The sequence below is a fragment of the Oenanthe melanoleuca genome, chromosome 3, assembly GCF_029582105.1.
Source record: "Oenanthe melanoleuca isolate GR-GAL-2019-014 chromosome 3, OMel1.0, whole genome shotgun sequence".
Classification (NCBI taxonomy): Eukaryota; Metazoa; Chordata; class Aves; order Passeriformes; family Muscicapidae; genus Oenanthe; species Oenanthe melanoleuca.
The window spans coordinates 1,376,192-1,393,479 of NC_079336.1; the positions used below are offsets into that span (position 1 = coordinate 1,376,192).

General features: G+C 47.6%; 1 protein-coding gene across 3 annotated transcripts in view; it reads left to right on the forward strand.

Annotated features, from left to right (window-relative positions):
- The first annotated feature begins 389 nt into the window (after positions 1 to 389).
- Positions 390 to 17,288, forward strand: part of EXTL3 (exostosin like glycosyltransferase 3) — a 114,144-nt gene continuing 97,245 nt past the window's right edge. For 2 of the 3 annotated variants that reach the window (XM_056486415.1, XM_056486417.1), the window contains exon 1: positions 597 to 814. The gene's annotated coding sequence lies outside the window, so the exon portion shown is untranslated. Of the gene's footprint in view, positions 815 to 17,288 lie in introns of all 3 variants that reach the window. The other variant, XM_056486419.1, reaches the window with a different exon arrangement.

Genomic DNA, 17,288 nt, shown 5'->3' on the forward strand with positions numbered 1-17,288 from the left:
ATCTGCATATCATTTTGTAACAAACCCCAAACCATAGAGCTTTTAAAATATCTGCTGATCCATTTCCCACAATACAGTTGTTTTCCCAAACCCTTTTGCCGGGAGGCACCTGGATGTCTTTCGGGGGGTCAGCGGCATCCATTGAGTCCACACCACTATAGGGCTGAGGCACGACGGAGCTCCCTGGGGGCATCCTCACGGGGTTCTTGGGGGATACACAGCACTGCATGGGCTGGCTGAGCTCCAGGAGAACACTGACAGGGTTTTAGGAGGATATATAGGGCTGGCTGCCCCTTCGAGGCAGCATCGGAGACTTGACAACATGGCGGCCCCCCCATGAGGGGAGCGGAGGGTGTGAGGGACGAGGGGCGCGCGACCGCCTTTTAGGCGGGAAAACGCGCCCGGGCGCGGCGCGCGTGCGCAGTGGCGAGAGCCGAGCTGGGGGAAGCTTCGGCTCTTCCCGGCAGGTTCCGGAGGCGAGAGTCTCGTTGCTCCCCGCCCTCAAGCCTTCGGTTATCTCCGCCCCCGCTTCGCCTATCTCCGCCCCCGCTTCGGCAATCGCCGCCTCTCTTCGTTAAGTTCCGCCGCCACTTCGGCAACTTCCGCCGGTTTGGTCGGAAATGGCCGAAGACGTGCGAGACCCAGCGGTTTAAGGAGAGAAGACCGGCCGGCTTCTCGGAATAAACCAATTGTGTCCGGCCCGTGGGGGGGGAGCAGGGGAGGGCGGACGGAGCGGGAAGACGAGGCAGCGGCTATGGCTCCCCCCCCAGCCACTCGCGGCTCCGCCGGGAGGGCGAAGTGAGGGCGCCGAGAGGTAGGAGCGGACCGTACCACGCACGGGGAGAGGGGGAGGAAGGTGGGAGAGCGGTAACACCCCCCCCGAAACCCCCCCCGCCGCAGCCCGTGGGTCCGGGTAAGGCGGGAATGGTACAGTCCGGGGGAAGCCCCCTGGAGCGGCGGCGTGGGGGGGGGCTCGGCTGGGGCGTCCCTGAGGGGCAGGAGGGGGACGCGGGGTCCCTGAGGGCCGGGGGAGCTCTGAGCTGGCGTCCCTCAAGGCTGGGGGAGCAGTGAGCGGGGGCTGCGGGAATCTGATGGGGGTCCCTCAAGGCTGGGGGGGCTGCGAGAGGGGTCCCTCAAGGCTGGGGGGGCTGCGAGAGGTATCCCTCAGGGCTGGGGGCTGTGAGCGAGGATCCCTCAAGGCTGGGGGGGCTGCGAGAGGGGTCCCTCAGGGCTGGGGGGGCTGCGAGAGGGGTCCCTCAGGGCTGGGATCTGTGAGCGAGGATCCCTCAAGGCTGGGGGCACGGTGGGGAGAGGTTCTTGAGAGCTGGGGGTTTATGTGGGGGTCGCTCAGTTATGAGGGTTTGTGAGGAGGGTCGCTCAGGACTGGGGGTTTGTGAGGGGAGTCCCTCAGGGATGGGGTTTTGTGAGAGGGGTCCCTCAGGGCTGGGGGTTTGTGAGAGGGGTCCCTCAGGGCTGGGGGTTTGTGAGAGGGGTTTCCTCAGGAATGGGGGTTTGTGAGAGGGGTTTCCTCAGGAATGGGGGTTATTGAGGAGGTCTGTCAGGAATAGGTGGTTTGTAAGGGAGGGGGTCCCTCAGGGATCGGTGTTTGTGAGGGGGGTCCCTCAGGGATGGGGTTTTGTGAGGGGGGTCCCTCAGGGCTGGGGATTCCTTTAGGGCTGGTGAGGCTGTGAAGGGAGTCCCTCACCTCACAGCATAAGAAGCACTGTGAGGATGTCACACTGCAAGGGAGGGGGGGGTCTCACAGAGTGAGAGACACTGTGGAGGGGTCCCCAGGCTTGTGGACCCTCATGGTGGGAGGACTGTGGTGGCAGGTGCTGCTACAAGCTCCAGCCTTCCTGCTTGTCCTCCTGCATCCAGCAATGATCCTGAGACCTCCTTGGATCGCCAGCGTTTCAGCGACTGTCACATCCACCCTGGCCAGTGCAGCCCCATTTCTCCCACTCTGAGGCAGTGCCTGAGTTGTCCCTGTGGTTCTTGCTGGGGTTCTGCCTTGTGAGGATGAGGTTGCCCTCGCTCTGGGCTTCTTACCGTGCCTACTTGCTAATTATTCCTGTGAGTTACTTGCTAGTTATTTGCTGAGATCTGTGTTATTCTTTTTGCCCAGCTGTTTTCCCCACATGAGGTCTCTTCCTGCTCAAGAAACATCGGGGTTTTTACCAAAAATTTTACCTGTGTGGCGATAATAATAACTTAATGTCTACAGGCAAATGCCCCATTATGCTGGTCCAAACCCAAAAATTTGGAGCCTGAAGGGGCTGGAAATTTTTCAGGTGGTACTAAGGATTCTCAGAGATGCTGAGAAGCACTTTAGATAAGCTGTTCTGTTGCCGTGTGCGCGTTAAAATCCAAACATTGACCAGTTTCTGACCTCTTGTTGCTTTTGCCTGAGTGTGTTGATACAGTGATACGATAACTTGCCTTTAAAGTGCCTGGGTTTCTTGGGCTCATGTGTGTGAAGAAGATTAAGTAACTTTGTTTCCTTAGAGGAGTGTCACATGCAGGTGATTATCTGAGATATTTCTGTTCTCGTGGAGAAATCTCTGATATCCAAGATAGTAACATCTTGGAACGTGGGTTGGCGGCTTTTATCAAGTACTGAGTAATCTCCAACTCGTTTCTATGCAGAAATAGCATCAGAAATGAACTACAGTCTGATTATGTGATGATGGGAAGAGAGATTCATCTCCCCCTGACAAATCCCTTAACTTCATGTACCATCTGAGAGCCCAGTTGCTATCATGCAGTGTTATCTGTGCCCACTCAGGCCTTTGGGATGCCTCTGCTTTTCCATTTCTCCTTCCAGAAATGGGAGTTTGCATGGGTTCAGCTTGGTGTTCAGGGACTTTGGAGCTGGGGTAATTGCCTGCTTTCATTGAGCAGATTTTTCCACCAGCTCAGCTGTGGTACAGACAGTTCTTGAACTTCTTGATGTCGTGTTGCAGAAGGGAAGTCCAGAGCAGCTTTCTGGAATTCTCTGCTTTTTCAAGTGGGGACTGTTAGCTCTCATGTTTGTTTACACGTGATGATGGATTTTGGCAGTTGTCAAGTCAGAGCAAAAGCAACAAATGCTGGGAACAAGTAAAACATGATTGTTGAATTGCCTTCACTTAGGCTGGGTCTATATTTGTGTGCTATTCAGATGGGCTGGGAAAAATCATCATCATCATCATCATTTTCCCTTGAATATTTGTGGATCTCTGGGACTGTTTAGCTGATGAGTTGGATGTTGTTGATGCATTCCCAAGTTTTGTTTGCTTATGGGGATCCAGAGCCCTTCCTGAGCTTGTTTCCCATGACTATTAATTCTTGAAATGTCACGACACCTTCAGCTTAAGCTTTTAGTTTGTCTCTCTCTTTTCTGGCTGTGTATATTTTGTGTGTATTTGTTGTTTTTTCCTGCCAGTCTGTTGCTTGATTTTTTTTCTCCTCACTCTTTGACTCTCCCAGTTGCCTTGCCTGTTCTCCCAGGGCATTCCTCGTGCTGCCCACAGTAATGTTTTCAGCAGGCTGGGAACTGCAGCTAACCACAGATGTTACCTGTTTGATGCCAAGATCATGGCAGCCCTTTGTGAATTGGTTCCTGGTCCAGAGACAATTTTTCTGCTTTGGAGACCCCACAGAAACAGTGACCTGGAAGGCACCATCACCAGAGATTTTTACTGCAGTCTGTGCTAAATACATTTATTTTTTGAGAAGGAGCAAACTGTGAGCATTTTGAAGGAGCTCCTAAATCTGGGATTTTAACTCAGGTTAGAATATTTGATGTTGCTCCTAATGAGTGAAACCCAGAGTGGGATTCCTATGTCTTAACCACCCAACAAGCAAAATATTGGTGTTTTTTGTCTGTTTTCATGTGAAAAAGACAAGTGTAATTCATAGACTTGTTTAGATACTGAAAAGACAAAAAAGTATCTCTGCTGCTGTGTGGCTTGAAGCATTCCCATGGGATTTGGGGGATGCAGCTGGGGCCTCCAGTTGTCTCCTACAACCCGTGCAGACACAGGCTGTGCTTGCTGGGCTAAAACCAGGCTATGAGCTGCACTTGTGGGGCTGCAGTCCTGAAAAGCAGAATTTTCTTCTTGCAGAACACTCGAAAGTGCTGATTACTGAGGCTTGTCGTGGTTGAGTTTGGCTCTTGCAGCTCAGCACATGCAAATGGTGGTGGTGGATGCTGCCTGAGAAGAGGTGCAAAGCCAGTTTGAGGTTTTGGGGTTTGTTAGGAAGGATAAAGACAGAAGCCTGTGCAGCTCTGTGGCTTGCAGCTCATCGATCCCCGGGCTGCCTGGGCGTAGGAAGCGCTGGCCCACCAGGTAAATTGACGTTATTACAGCACTTGCAGGGCCAGTTTTGAAGTGCAAATTGAAATCCCCGTTGCTGTGAAGTCATTGCTGTTTGTTAATTGATGCCTGTTACCGGCAAGAGCAGTTTAGAGGTCTGACTAATCCATCTGGGATGAGAGAGGGCAGGTTTAGGTCAGATTTTAGGAAAAGAATTCTTTGCTGGGAGGTGCCGAGTTCCTGGCACAGGGTGCCCAGAGAAGCTGTGGCTGCCCCTGGATCCCTGGAAGTGTCCAAGGCCAGGCTGGATGGGCTTGGAGCAACCTGGGATGGTGGAAACTGTCCCTGCCCATGGCAGGGGGTGGAATGGGATGAGCTTTAGGATCCCTCCCAACCCAAGCCATTCTGGGGTTTGATGATCTGTCCCTGCTAATTGGTGGTAAATGGATAATGGTTTCTCAGGGCTGTGTTGACATAACCAATAACACTACAAAGTGATCTGTTCCTCAAGGGTAAAATTGAGTGAAATACAGAAAATTGAGAGTTATAAATCAATCAAATCAATCCTGAAGGTTTTTTGGGGGTGGGACAGAACCCTAAACCTCCAAACCAGCAGCTAATCTGTAGCCACTAATAAGAACTATTTTAAAGCACATATTCTTAATGAGTGTCAGAATTTCTGCTCTTACACTCAGCTTCTTACATGATTGGAATCTTGTTGCCTGGAGTCAGGGTTTGTGTTTGCTCTCCTCTGCCCTCCCCTTTCCCTGTGAATTTTGGTGCATTAAGGAAATGTACCACTTTTCTAATGCAAATGCCTGCCTGAGAGTGGTATCAGAACATGGGATTAACCCACAGATTCCAAGAAACACTTTCAAGTTTCTTCTAATAGAAAATGTCAAGAACATTTCCCAGTGCATAAGTAACATTTTTAGTCCCCTACTTTGCACAGTGCCCAGCTGCTTGGGCTTTTACCTGTCTTGTATCATAAAATGCTTTCTTTTATGGTTCGAAATACTTCCAGGTATCTTCTCATCTGACTTTTGTCTTAGGGACAGGGACAGTGACAGTGCAGGTAGCCTGAGGTTTGTTTTCCTTCCTGAAAACAGGAAGTTTGCATTGCCTGGAGCGTGGATTCCAACATCTGCCTCTGGATGAGCTGTTTTCCTGTTCAGTGCTACCCTTCAAAGTCATCTCAAATCTGTGCCCGAATATTTGGCATCAATGGATTCATCTGGAAGTGAGTTCTATCTGTTTGAAGGCCACAGTGCCACGGAGCAGGAAATGCACTGCCTTCCTCAGGGAACACTTCTTGACAGGTTGGGTGCTTTGTAATTCCAGACAAAGAGATGATAAATTCAAGTTTGGACATTAAGGTGGAAATTAGAAACTGCTTATAAAAACAATACAATTACAACCTCCTCCATTATGTTATCCCATCAACACATTTCCATTTCCTTGAAGAGAAGCTTCCCTTTTCCCCATCCCATATTCCCCACCTTCTGGGCCTGAGCACATCACTGAATGTGGGAAAGGCTTCTTTATCTTTGTGCTCTATCCCAGCACATCGGGCTGGGATTGTACACGCCTTTTAGTGCTTCTATTAGAGGCATGAGGAAGTCATTATGCTGCAGGTCTGCTCTGTGTAGGCACTTAGTGGGAAGTGATGTGTTCTGGATTGTGTTGGTGTGGAGTGGAGGATATGCTGGGGAGTGCTGCTGACACGCAGATGATGCCTGGAAAAGGTTGGCGTGGAAGCGTTGGAGCTTGTGACAAGAAGAAGCTGCCAAACAAGTGGGGAGCCTCGGAGTTAAAAGCAGAGCCTAAATATATAAAGCAATGCTGTGAGCCCCTTTCTAAAGGATGTGGAAAGTCCAAGCAGAGCAGTCCTGAATTCCCTACCACAGCCTTTCTGTCTGCAGGGAAACTCGTGAGGGTCTGCAAGTAAAATAGGTCAGAAATCTTTGATGTAGGTGCAGTAGTGACATCAGAGCTGTGATGTGTGACCAGCAGGTGGGCAGAAGTCAGGACGGCATGATCTTGTATGATCTCATTTAGAGGTAATGTGCTGGCCATGTGATACAGGAGCCAGTGACTCCCAGAAATGCATTGTACATCTAATAATACATGTCAGGGAATGGATTAGCATCATTCTCAGATAATTAATAAAGATAGCACTTCCATAGCAAATAGAAGGAAAAAAACCAACCCGTGCATTGTTTAGCTCAGGTATTTCTTTCCTTAGGCATCTCTCCTGGGAAGACCTTGGTGCTTGTAAATGAATCTGCTGCCTACCTTGTGTACCTTCATTTTAATGTGGGGATTGAGGAGGAGCCAGCTATCGGAAAAGCAGCCAGAGATGGATGCCTTGGAAAGGTGCCACTAATTACTGTGGCATCTGACAATTAGCTGTTAAGCCTTGCATTGCAAAGTTCTCAACGGTGAATCCCAAAACAAAAACAAGGACCTGGAGAAAGGGAAGAGCTGGCCTTGTAGTGATCTTGTAGGGTGGCTGTTAAAAGCAGAAAGTGGAGTTGGTTCTGAGGTGGTTCCCTTCCAGCAGAGCAGGTCGGATTTGATGGACCCAGAAGCATTCTGTTTTTTTTTTTTTGCTGCTGAGCTCTGTCGTAGTCTGCAAACTTCTTACACCTCTTACCTTTAAAACAAGTTTGAGGCTGCCGTTCTTTACGGGGAAAGCTGTAAATCAGTAACATCTGCAAAGTGGCCTTGTTGATGTTAATCTGAGAATTTTAAACAAAACTCAAGATGTAACAAAAAAAATATTCAAAGAAATCTTGCATTTGGTTTCTTGCATTTGCCTCCAGGGTTTTCTGACTGTTTTTACTTTGTGGCAATGATGAATAGCACCAAGCCTTTTGCCAGTGTCTCAAGGGTGTAGTTAGTTAGGAGTAACGATTGAGCTGGAGCTGGCAGATATCTCAAGGTTTTTGTGCACAAGCTGATCTCCCCCCACCCCTCGGGGATCAGACCTGCTCTTTCTCTGGAAATGTTTTATGTTGTTGGGACAATGATGATTTTGATTAGAAAGGCCAAGCTACAGAATGATTTCTCCCTTGTCAAACGAGATGTTTTTGCAGTCGCTGAGCTTGTGTTTCAGGTGACATTGCTGAGGTGGCAGTGTCAGGAGCATCTTCATGGATAGTTTATACCAGCATGACCCAGGCTTTGCTCTGACTTGTTCTCTGTATAATTCCATTGCCTGGGAAGGAGTGACCTGGAATCTGCAGCCAGATCTGGTGCCCGTTTCCATGTGCGTCTCTGACACGCGAGCCTTGGGTTCCAGCAGCTCTCCCTGGGACACAAAGTGGCAGCTGTTTGACAAATGCAATGGAGCAAGCGTTACAAAAAGAACCAAAGCAAATTTCCTCTCCTCAAAACAGGTGAAAGCAGCAGCAGTATTGGGAATGCTTCGTGTGAGCTCGGTGTTGCTGTGCAGGGGAGTGTTGCTTGGGCACTTTGCTGTCCCTGTACCTATTCTTAGCCTGTTCACCAAAAGCTGTTGTATGTGCATCAAGAGATCTCCCTGTTCAGGCTGTTTGTGCATTTATGTGGAGTCTTTTGAGGAGAGAGGGGATTATATCCAAGCTTTTCTTGTCACCTCCTCGTGCTTCTGTGCTTTATAACTGCTCAGGAAATACAGGTTAACGTTTCCATAGTATCTGAGTGTATCACAGAGTGTCTGTGAGGCAGGGAAGTACTGCCTGATACTTGTTGACACTGCCCTCTGAATTTGAGATTTGTGACATGGTTGAACTGATTTCACAACCTGCTGCTGGAAGGGGTAGCCTTGGTGCCTGCAGTCCTTGTCTTTCAGATGATGCCTCAGTGAAGTGATTCAGTTTGAAAAGCCAACAGCAAACTGCTTGAGGGGTTTTTGGTAGGAGATGGGGTAGGGAGCCACAAGGCAAGGGCTGGTGCCCTGGGAGGTTTTGTGCTGGAGTGTCCTTGGAGGGGGTTCAGAGAATAGTTTAGATTGGAAAAGCACTTGGAGATCATGGAGTCCAACCACCCCCCAGCACTGCCAAGGCCACCTCTGACCCATGTCCCCAAGTGCCACATCCACATGGCTTTGAAATCCCTCCAGGGATGGAGACTGCACCACTGCCCTGGGCTGGACAGCCCTTTAAGTGAAGAAATTCCTCCTGGTATCCAACCTGAACCTCCCCTGGCCCAGCCTGAGCCCATTCCTCTCCTCCTGTCCCTGTTCTCTGGGAGCAGAGCCCAATCCCACCTGGCTGCAGAGAGGAAAAGTTCCCCCTGAGCCTCCTTTTCTCCAGGCTGAGCCCCTTCCCCAGTTCTGTTCCCTTCCCTGGATGCTCCAGCTGCTCCACATCCTTGTCCCAGAGCTGTCCCCTGCACTAGAGGTGTCCCAGCAGTGCCAGCACAGGGGATGGGCACTGCCCTGTCCCTGCTGCCACCCCAGAGCTTTTATCTTGCCTGCAGCCCCAGAGTGTGCTCAGGACCAAGGAGGGAGATTTAATGAAGCACAGGGATTTGTTCCACACCAACACGCTGAATGGACAAGAATAGTTGGCTGCTGTATATGACTATGAAGGTCACCAGAATCAGATGCTCATTTTTCAGCTCCTCCTTGCTGCTGGGTGCAGCAGAGCTTTGTGCTGACACAGGCAGTTCCTGTCAATGGGGCTGGAGTGGCACTGAGAAAAGAAAATGCCACTTTTTGAAGGTTCTTGGTAGTGAGACAACTGGAAAAATGTGTATTGGGTACAGATTTTTCAGACTTTCTTTTTATTGCCTGACTTTTTATTCTGATGTCTCCTTGCTATGAATTCTGCCTTTCTGTTTTGAGAAGTGAAATTAATCTCTCTTACTTCCTGTCCAATGGGAAGGAATGTCTTCATCCTGGCCCAAGCTGAGCTGCAGATGAGACCTGTTTTGGGAACTGTTATGTAAAAGCAGAGGAAGAAGAAACAAACAGTTCTCAATTCTCTTTGAAATGCAGTTTTAATGGTTCCTTGGTAATTCCTGCAATTATTTAATCAGCTGCACAATCCTTGGGATTATTATTCTTTCCAGGTAATAACTGCAGCAGTAAAGATATATTGAAAAAAAAAAAAAATTGGCATATGTTGTTTGCAGTACTGTGTTTTAGTAATTGTTTGAAATGACCTTTTGGAAACTAGGAGAGAAAATTTCTTTGCTTGACTTTCTCCCAGATCAGCTCCTGGCAATCTCGATATAGAGCAAAATTGAGTTCTTTTGGGTTTTTTAATTACATTCTGACAGCAAAGCCTGTTATTCTGTGTGCATTACTGGTTTTGCTTTTTTAAAGGTTAAGCTCTGTTTGACAGGACTTCCACAGATGAAGTTTTTGAAACTTTTTGATGGGGTTGTTTGCCTGGATTTTTTTTAAGCCAGACTTGCTTATCCTGGTTATTATTGCAAAATATTTATTTATTTATTTAAGGAAGAAAATTCTCACTGTATTTTTGAATGTCTAGGTGCATGATGATGAAAGATTTGTGGGTTTTTGTTGGTTTTATTTGTGGGTTTGCTTTGATTTTGTGTTATTTGTTTTTTGGGTGTTTTTTTTTTTTTTTTTTTGGTCTTTTTCAGGTTGTAATGTGATGAGATCACAGAACTTTGCCAGGTTTAGGGAAAGAAAAAAAAACCTTTTTTTTTCTTTGTAAAAAGTTTTAGCAGAGCTTTTGTGAAATCTGGTTCCTCAAATGCCACTGAGTTGTGGTCAGAGCCCAGTGTGGGTTTGATTTATAGGAAAATGTCCAATATCTGAGAGCCTTGCTCCACACCAACTCTGTGTGAAACCTGCTCTTCTTAGGGATGAGACCAATGGTTCTTCCTTTTTCCCTTTTGAAAATTCTGGCATTTTTCCACTTTAAAATCTGACAACCCTTGAGAGCGAAGGGTCAGAAAACCACATTGTGTGAAATCTCTCAGCATTCAAGTTTTCACATGAGAGCCCATTGCTCAGTGTGCTTTGTAGAGCTGCACTTGTTGAGGCTGTGAGAGCCTGGTCCTCCAAATACACAAAAAAAAAACAACTCTGTGAGAGCTGTGCCAAGCAGCAGGTGCTGCAAAATTCAGCTTCTGCCAGCTCTGGAGAAAATTGCACTGATGGAGATCAGCATCTCTCAAGGGAAAATGAAGGCTCCAAAATGAGTGTCCAAGCTGGAGCAAGACAACAGATGCCAGAAATATGTCCAGCAGCTCAGTTTGGAGTTCCCCTGCCTCTCAGTCTGATCCCTCAAGGCAGCCTGGTGAAGTGAAGGACTGAAACCTGGAGTTGTTTCCACGGGGACAGAAATGACTGGAGACTCAAATGGGACTCAGCCACAATGATCTGGAGCTGAGTAAGCAGCAGCCTGTGTGATTTCAGCCTCCTCATCAGGCTGGTTTTGCACATCCCGACTTGAAAAAGTAGGCTTTTCATCCTTGCATCTGAATAGATAAACCTGAGGGGCTCCATATTTCCTGCTAAATTCTAGATAAGATCGTTTACTGTTTGAACTTGCAAAGCAGTTTAGGTGTGTGCTTCCCTGCTTGCAGGGTTCCTGCAAAAAGCTTGATCCACCCCTTCGTTTAGTTGAGTCTGTTTGGAATGAACAATGTTCCTCAAGCTGTGAATACAAGAATGGTTTAGCTTCAAAAAAAAAAAGAAAAAAAAAAACCCCAACAAAAAAACAACCCTCCCCTGCAAACAGATGATGTAATGCCCAAGCTCCATGTTTGAACAGTAGCTAATTTGCCAGGGGATAAACCAGGGTGAAATCTGTCAGGCTTTCTAATTTCCCACATTCACCAGGGCTTTGTTCTTTTTGCTTTCAAATGCAGGGTACGTTTGTGTGTCCACACTGTGTGGTTTCCTTCAGCTTCTGCAGCCAAAGAGTTTGTCCAGGGGCAAGAGAAAATGTTGCTGTAAACCTTTTGTTGCTATAAACCTTGATATGCATCTTTTTGGTTTTAAGTTTTACTTTGTGACTGAATTAAAATCCTGAGCCATCCCTTTGAGCTGCAGCACAGGGTTTATTCTGAATTTGGAGCTTGCAAGATTCACTCCCTGCAGGGTCCCTGGGGCACTGCTGGGTGGGAGACTCCTTGTTCTGCAGCTGGTTTGGGCTGCCTGTGAATTGTTTACTTGGTGGTTGGACTCTCCTCTCCCAGCCAGTTTTGTACAAAAGAAGGAACACTTACTTTCCACACATTAAAAAAAAAAAAACAAACAATTACATGAGCAACTTTCTCTGCTGGTGGGAGCTCTGGTCTGTGTAGTGCTTCTTGTCTGCTGACAGGAGGGGACTTTGGCTGGTTGGGGAAGAGGGAGGTTTGGATCAACACTCCCCTCCTCCTCTTCCCTGGGATGGTCTGTTTATTGGAATTTTTCACTGACCTGTTCCTTTAATCCTCAGTTTTGGCACCATTTCCCAGGCCTTGTGTAAGCACAGGAAACTTTGCCAGCCAGCAGGATGAACCAGGGCACACAACAGGGTTAGAGACATCCAGGAGCTGCAGTGTGTGCCTGTGCTGATGGAGGAGGGAAGATGTGACACGAGAAATTGAAGTGACAGATAGAGGAATTGCTTCCATCTTCTCTGGCTTTTTCTATGGAAAAGCAAAAAATGTCCATCTTCAAACTGAGAGCAGCCCCAGTCTGGGGTGAGCCTGTTTTCTTGGGGATGTCATTACCCAGCCTGGCATGTGAGGTGGCCTCAGCAGTTTTTCTTCCTCTCAGCCTTGTGCTGACACTGCACTGGGGCTGGAGCTGCTGCTCTGGAAAACAGCACTTGGGGAGAGATCACATCTGGGAGAGCTGACTCACAGCATCCAGATCTGCTGGGATGTGCTGCTTTCAGACAGCTGGATTGCAGAACCTCACAAAAACTCTGTGAGGGGTGGGAAGCTGAGGGGCTGTCCTGCAGCTGATGGTTTATTTTTTCCATGGTTGAAAACTAAGAGTAGTGAGCCACTTGCAGTTGATGGTGGAGTTGTGCTCAATCTGTTCTGTTTATTATGATTTTATTCCCCACTCTGCTTGCTGCTTTGACTCCTTCCTCTTTGGCATTGTTTTCACATCAATCCTTTTCCTCAGAATTTCCCTGCTCCCTGCCAGCTGTGGAGCAGCTGGGAAGATACTGGAAAACACGAACTGCTCTGAAGGGCTGCTCAGAGTGGCACAGCTTGGCCATGGAGCCTGGGTTTAGCTGGAGCTCCTTGGATGGGCTGCACCAGCCCATCTCCAGCAGTGGTGGGGATGTGTTGAGGAGCTGTGGGCTGCAGACAAGGAGCCTTTTGTTTGCTTGCCTTAGCAACCCTGCCTCTCTGAAAGCTGAGATGTTCTCACTCCCGGGAATGCTGGTTCTTCCTGGGGAAGCAGACCTGCTTTGGAAGGCTGATTTCAGGAAATTGGTCTTTCTACCCCTAACCCCCAGCCAAAAGATGTCTGGTAATCTTATGTTTTTCCCCCGAAAGAGCAGCAAGTCCTCTGATTCTCATATCTGCTATATCTGTTCTGATGTGCTGAATTTAAATAAATTGTAGTCTTTGCTAAATATCTGTCAAATATTGACTTAGTCTGCAGGGTGAGCTGACTAAGCTGAAATTAGTGGTGTAATTCCAGCTTGTTTGGCACGGGTGTGGAAGCAGTTTCATTGCAGATGGTAGAGGAAATTAAGATCTTACCTTGACTGCAGCTCAAGGGGAGGAAACAGAAGCCTTGGGCTTATATGGCAGTGAGGAAAGACTTGGTGGAGACAGAGAGGGGGTGTGTTTGTAAAGATAGTGAGGGTGATAAAAACTTCCCAAGGAGTGAGGTCACAAGACAAAAATTGAGGTGCTGTTGTTAACTGTGTGCTGTTAGAGATGTCATGAAATGATCTTCCATGTTCTGGTTCCTTGCCATACCCTGGGATAATTTTTCTAAATCTTCTGAAAATGAGATCCAAGAAAAATATGAGACAATCTGGCTGGTTGAGGTTTTGGCACAAATCAACAGCCTCAGTGCTGGAATCTGCTGGCTTTGTGTGTTCACCTCTGCAGGTGAACAACTCCTCATGTTCCTGAGGTGCTGCTGCAAAATGACAGAGCTCTGACACCTCCAAGCAGGCAAAGAACTGGAGGTGCAAGGAGGTGTCTGAAGGGATCCAAGTGATCCAAAGGAGCTGATGGCAGAACTGGAGCTAAACCACACAGCTTCCCTCGTGTTTCAGAGCCTGTCCTTCAAACTGCTGGGGAGCTGGTGGGGTTTTCAGGTTATTTTTGAAAGGTTTGTTGCTGGCATAAATGAATCTTGGAATTCAGAACAATAAAGATGCAGCTTCAGGGCCAGTCCTGCTTGAGACCAGTGAATCTGATGTATGTTGATGTAAATGGAGAGCTCATGAGTTGGTTTGGGTTTTTTTCCAACACCTTTTTTCTCTTCACCCCTTAACTCTTTGCCGCAGGTAGTAAGACTTCCATTGTAACTTTCAGTTTTATGGGAGCTTTGTGCCTCCAATCGATTGGTTCCTGGCTGATCTTCAATAGCTCAGAGAGAAAATGTGATGCAGCAAATTCATTATATGCTAAAATATTTATTGTGTTACTGTAAAGGTCACTGATGGCAGTGGAGGCTCAGTAAGATACAGCCCTGAATCTTTCCAAAGATGGCATCTGTCACCACTCTCTTTTGAAAGTAGTGTCTTAAAAAGTACCTGGAATAACTTATCCTCAGCCCATTCTTTTGGAGGGACCTGTTTGGACCTTGTGTAGGTTAATAAATGACTCTTGTGCTGCATCTGAAAGTGAACAGCTGTATTTAATTTTGTCGTGTGTACTCTCACAGGCAGATGTGGAGGGCAGAGCAGGAAAGGAATCTTAGCTTAACCTTGTCCCTTTTTGCTTGATTTAAGTAATCTGCAGAGTTGTATAATAAAATCTCCACGATCTGATTTCTGTTCTGGTTGCAGTAATTTGGAATTGTCAGTAATGCCCAAAGGCATTTTTGCTTCTACCTGTCTAGGAGTGAATTACTTGTTGACTAACATCACCTGGAAAGGCAGCAATGAAAAGGCTTCCTGGCAATGAGGTGGGCAGTAACTTCCCTTCCCCCAAAACACAGAAGGAAATATTTAGCAAATGAATTTGGAGCTGGGAGGAACCTCTCAAACTCATTCCACAGGTGCAGGAGTGGTGGTGTGTGACTGTTCCCACTGCAGGGCCCTGCATGCTGTGGGATGCATTACTGACCTATTTGCTGGTAGTTTTAGCATCTGGCTGGGATTAGTTCAGCCAGCTGATGCCCAGTTCCATGCTATAATGGTGTGTCTTTTAGATGATTGGATACTGAGGAACATTTTGGAGTCTGGCCTTGCAAATGCAGCTTGTTGATTGAAGCTGTGCTGGCTGGCAAAGCTGCCTTTAAAGTTCTGCTGTCTGTCCTCCCCACCATATTCCTCTCTGGTTTCTCACTGACTGCAGCCTGCCTGATCCTCCCTCTGCCAAGCACCACATTTGTCACCTGTGGCCACTCCTCTGGCTGTGAGGGGCTCTCTCCTCATCACACCGAGAGTTTTCCTAATTGGAAGTGAGCACCGAAGGGGCTGAGTTCGTTGTTCAGGCTCTGCCTGAGTGTTTCAGGCAGCTGCAGTGAGGTTCAACAGCTTTGTCTGTCATGATCAGACAGAGCTCGAGATAATCTAGCAAATCTCTTGATTATGAGGGTGGAAAATAATGTGCTTTGATTTACAGATGTTGCTGCACAAAAAGTGCTGCTGTGAATTCTCTGAGTGGCAATATCTGGGTACCTTTGGCATCCTCAGTCTGTGAGTGCATCCATTTTCTGAACATACCCCAAATTCCTGCACACTTGCCTGGACACAGCAGTTTTACAATTATTTTTCAGTAGCATTTTAAGGCAAATTCAGGGGTTATATTGAGTGAAGGGGCCTTGAAATTTACAGTAAAAAAGACAAAGGATGGTGCAGGCTGTTGCCTTATGGCCGATTGAAAACAGCAAGAAGGATGAAGCATATTATTCATTAATCCTCAAAACCCCCTTTTCCTTTCCTCCAGGAAGTTGTAGACAAATATGAAAGCATTTTCTAGTGTCCCTACCATTATGAGCAGGCACAGAGGTCTCACCTCTGGTGCCAGAGGTGTGCAGCTGTGGTGGAGCTGCACCAGCAGCAGGAATTGCTGCTGTTTCTGAAGGGGTTTGAAATATTTTCTCCTTTTGGGCACACAAGTTCTCTTGGTTATGGACTAACTGACAGATCTGCAGAAGATCAGGAAGTGTTTCCACAACCCCTGGAGGCTGTGGTAGGCTGGAAGAAAGAGCAGCTGTGGTCTCTCCTGGCTGTGTGGCAGAGCAGTTTGGGGAGTGCTCAGATTGAACCTGAGCTCGGTTCTTGTCTGCAAGGTTTAGTTGTAATCTCGGTTTGCTCTGCAGCCACACTGTGCTTTCAGTGGGACAGGGAAGGGGAGAGATGGTGGGAGGATAGAAATTACACTTGTTTTGGTTGGAAGAGCTCCTAAATTTATGGTGTTAGCTGCTTTTCTGCTGAAGGTGAGGACAGCATTCGTGTGGGAGACATTTAAGTTTGGACTGTTTTCTACAGATCTGGTTGTTTATCAAGTAATTTTTTTTTTCCTCCTCCTTTCTGGAGGTCTGCTTTATAACCAGAAGAGAAAATCACCCCTTTCTGTAGCACAGCTCATCTTGTCCTAAGCAGACACCTTGAACCAATCTGATTTTCTGTGCTCCAGCAGTGCCTGCTGCTCATGCTGGCTGCAGAGAGCCAGTCCAGCTGGTTCAGGTGTGCTGGGAATCCCTTGTGGCCAGCATTACTGAAGTGAAACCTGGCCTTTGCAAGGCCAGACTTGGCTGCTGGGTGGGTTTGGAGACTGTACGAGCTCCTCAAAGCTGCAACTTCCTCTTGCTTGGAAGAAGGAAGAGCTGATGTGGCCACTGGATCTGATTATACCCCATGGTAGCAGGTCTGAGGTTTGAAGAGTAGCTTAGTGAGAGAACCACATTTTCAAGTGGTTCAGATATCAATGAAGAAAGCTGGAAGGTTTTGTTTCACTCTTGGCCAGTTTGTCAGCTGGGATCCATCTGCAAGGGAAAGAATGATGCCCTGGTAGCAAAGGAGGGAATGAGACAGTGCACAGCTCCTTTTCCCAGTGATTTCTGTATCTCTGATCAGATGTGCACTGATGGAGGAAATCACACTGAAAACGACCACAGAGCTTTCTGTTTTAACTCCCTAACTTGAGCCTGGATCATACAAAGCAAACCCTTGGAGCCTGTGAAGGGGGTTTTGTGGAGGAATAAAGCTCATTGTCAGCTACCGTGTTCGGACCCTTGGGAAATTGTGACCATTGTCTGGCCTATTATTGCTTAATAAAAGCTTTGCATTTCCTCATTCAGGGCCTTGAAAATCTGGTTCTGTGCTTTTAAAAATAACTCAGCGTGAGCCACAATTGGGAGCATTCATAGAGGAAATTCTTCAGCCATTTAAAACAAAGTGAAGAGAGGAGGGGAAAGAAAAAGCTCTCCTTAAAGTGCTTTTACTTATCCGTGAAGAGTGAGTGTGTCCCAGCCCTGCTTCCACTATCTGCATGGAGCACAGAGACTCTGCTCCTGTTTGCTTCCAGGATTTTGGCCCCAGTGCTGTCCCAGCTGGGGAACCTGGGCTGGGTACACCAGATGCATCTTCCTGGGATGTTGGAATTCTTGTGGATGAGCACCTCTGGACAGGTGGGACCATCAGTCACTGGTGATGCTGTTTGTGCTTGGTGCAAAAAAGGCAAGAAAATATTTTTCTTTCTGTTTGTACCAGAGGCCACACCAAAAAGGGTCATTTCAGGCAAAATGAAATGTGGGCAGGTGCTGAAGGATGTGCAGGATTTTGGGCACCCATTCTGTGGGGAAGGGGCCAGAGGAGGGGGTGCTGTTGTTCTGGGGTGTTCATCACCCCAAAGTTGGCTTCCTGGTGGTTTTTATTCCCCTGA